Here is a 2507-nt window from a genome sequence, read left to right as displayed (position 1 = left end):
GCCAAACAGGAGGTATCTGCATGTGCAAAACAACGTCTCTCTAACGTCAACAAGCGTTGCTGTGGTAAAAGGCCAAACCCAGCAAAGGCCAATTCACCGATGGCTCATTGTTTGAATCTGTGTCCCTGGCTCGGGTCAGGGCTGTGCTGGTTCATCTGCTGCCTTCTCTCCCCAGGCTGCCTGTCTAGCAGCCACTGTCATCTCATTCTGCCCTCAGGTCAGGCCCAACTCGATCAGCATTGGTTTACTATGAAATGTCCAGAGTCATTTTACTCATCGTGTCTGTCTCAAAGCACTCCAGGAGAAAGTTTAAATATTATTTCTGGCTCCTTCAGCCACTAACTCTCATGATGTTTTCATGGAAGCTTCTATGCTGCTCTGTAACGTGTTTTTCACATTTTTACGTTGACCTAAAAACATTGCAGTAGACAGAAAAAAAAAAGAAAAAAATATTTTGTTTGTGCTTTCAAGGCATTTCTGTGTGAAACAACCTGATATTCGTGGAGCTGTGGCACAGCTAAAGCAGCAAAGGTTGGGTGTGGGGTACCTGCCAACGCAACCATGCTGGGGTGATAAATACACTTCAGCACATGGGCTGGGAGCATTTTGACCAGTGAAGGGTTATTAGCGTTTCCCTGTGGTGGTTTGTGCTTGGCAGGCAGGGATGGACCCTCTTGGCATCGCTGGCTCACCAAGGAAGGGCAGTGGGGTGGTGGGACTGTCCTTACACCAGAGGCTTTTAGCCAAAAACTAATGACATGGAGGAAAAACCAGCAGCTCTGAATCCACCTCTGCAGTCTGTTGTCTTTAAATAGCACAGTGAATTATACATGAGCACAAATAGAGCAGGTGCTGCGGGGCTGCCCACACCCCTCACAGGCACTGTGATACCTCACTGCCAGACATCCTCTGGCTGCTCCAGTCCTGGGCCTGGCTTGGCTGGGGTAGAGTTCCTTTTGTTGGCAGTGGCAGGAATGGGTCTGTGTCTGGGGTTTGTGCTGAGCACAGTGGTTATAACAGAGATGGTTTTGTTATTGCTGAGCAGGGCTTACCCAGAGCCGAGGCCTTTCCTGCCCCTGGTACGGCCACACTGGGGAGGGGACACAGATGGGACAGGTGACCCAGCTGATCCAAGGGGTATTCCATGCTGTATGATGTCATGCTCAGTAAATAAGGTGGGGGGATGTTTGGAGCGATGGCTTTGTCTTCTCAAATAACTGTTCCATGTGATGGGGCCCTGCTGTCCTGGGGATGGCTGAACACCTGCTGCCCATGGGAAGCAGGGAATGAATTCCTTTGCTTTGCTTCTGTATGTGGCTTCTGCTTCACCTACTGACCTGTCTTTATCTCAACACATGAGTTTTCTCACTTTCACCCTTCTGATTCTCTCTCTGATCCCACTGGTGGGGGAGTGAGCGAGTGGCTGCTGGTTGGGGTTAAACCACGACAACATGGGATCTTTTTGTTCTAAAAGTCTCAACATCAGACTAAATTTAGTCCTGCAGAAATCAATAAATGGCTGCCAACTTTCACACAAGGGCAGAGCAAGGTCAATGTTAAATGTTTCTGGGCAATCTTACCCAGGGTTTCAGGCTCTTCGCTTCTCCAGTTGGGAACGACATGATGAGAAACTTTCCACTGCTTTAAATATTAAGGAATCTCTGAAAATACTTAGAAACAATTAACTCAAAATGTTCTCTGTTTTGGGGTTTAATTTTTTTTTTTTGAAGTACAGTATGTTCTTCTGCAGATTTTCATCCAATCTACACGCTGGTGTCCCAGAGGCTTCTTTCTGTGGTGCATTTGTATATCTATAATGAAGAATGTCCAGGGGCACACAGACATGTGAGGCAGACCTAGGTGGAGTGTCAGTTTTTAGTTTTAAGATCAGTGGATGAAGGGCAGCTGAGGAGGAGCCGTTTGTCTGTTGGAGCACAGAGGAAAACAACAGCTCTGCACGTGGCACTGGGCACCACGGGGGAACAAACACTCTTTACATTATTAAGTTGTGCACAACCAGCTGGGAATTATGTAAAACTTCACGAAAATATTTTCTTTGTCTCAATAGAACATATGAAAATAAGTTGCTTTTGGAGATTTTTTTTTTTGTGTCAGGCTACTACACTTCCTACTAAGCTTTTCCACACATTTCTCTGCTAACAGAACAGGGCAACAAGCTTATGGAAATGCAGCTGGGTCTTCCTGGTATTTTAATTTAAATGAGCATTTCAGGGGCTTGGGAGGAGGGGATATGTTTGGTGTTCTGTGTATAATAACAAGTTGTAACTTGGTTGTTCAGCAAAATAAACCAGTTTAGTATTGCTGCACCAAAGCCCAAAGTGTCAATAAAATAGTGGGGAGCATTCCTACAGTGAGGACAAGTGTCCTCACTCAGGAGGACTCTGTGGGTTGGATCTGCTCCCTGGGACCTGTCGTGCTCCAGCTGAGCAGTGCTTTGCCTGGCCAAGTCCTCGGGCAGTGCAATAGGGCTGAAGGGGTGTGAGAGG

The 2507-nt window shown here is 46.8% G+C and overlaps 1 long non-coding RNA gene across 1 annotated transcript; it reads right to left on the bottom strand.

Moving 5' to 3' along the window:
- Positions 1-239: 239 nt before the first annotated feature.
- On the bottom strand, positions 240-1101 carry LOC113976960. Its single transcript, XR_003537234.1, has 2 exons — positions 1053-1101; positions 240-410 (listed from the first exon to the last, which is right to left on the bottom strand). It is a non-coding gene; the product is annotated as an uncharacterized LOC113976960 (long non-coding RNA).
- Between the last annotated feature and the right edge of the window lie 1406 nt (positions 1102-2507).

Source organism: Neopelma chrysocephalum, unplaced genomic scaffold (genome assembly GCF_003984885.1).
Source record: "Neopelma chrysocephalum unplaced genomic scaffold, ASM398488v2 Primary Assembly neopelma1_189, whole genome shotgun sequence".
Lineage (NCBI taxonomy): Eukaryota > Metazoa > Chordata > Aves > Passeriformes > Pipridae > Neopelma > Neopelma chrysocephalum.
The sequence above is the reverse complement of the archived record's forward strand: the minus strand, read 5'-3'. Positions and strand labels throughout refer to the sequence as shown.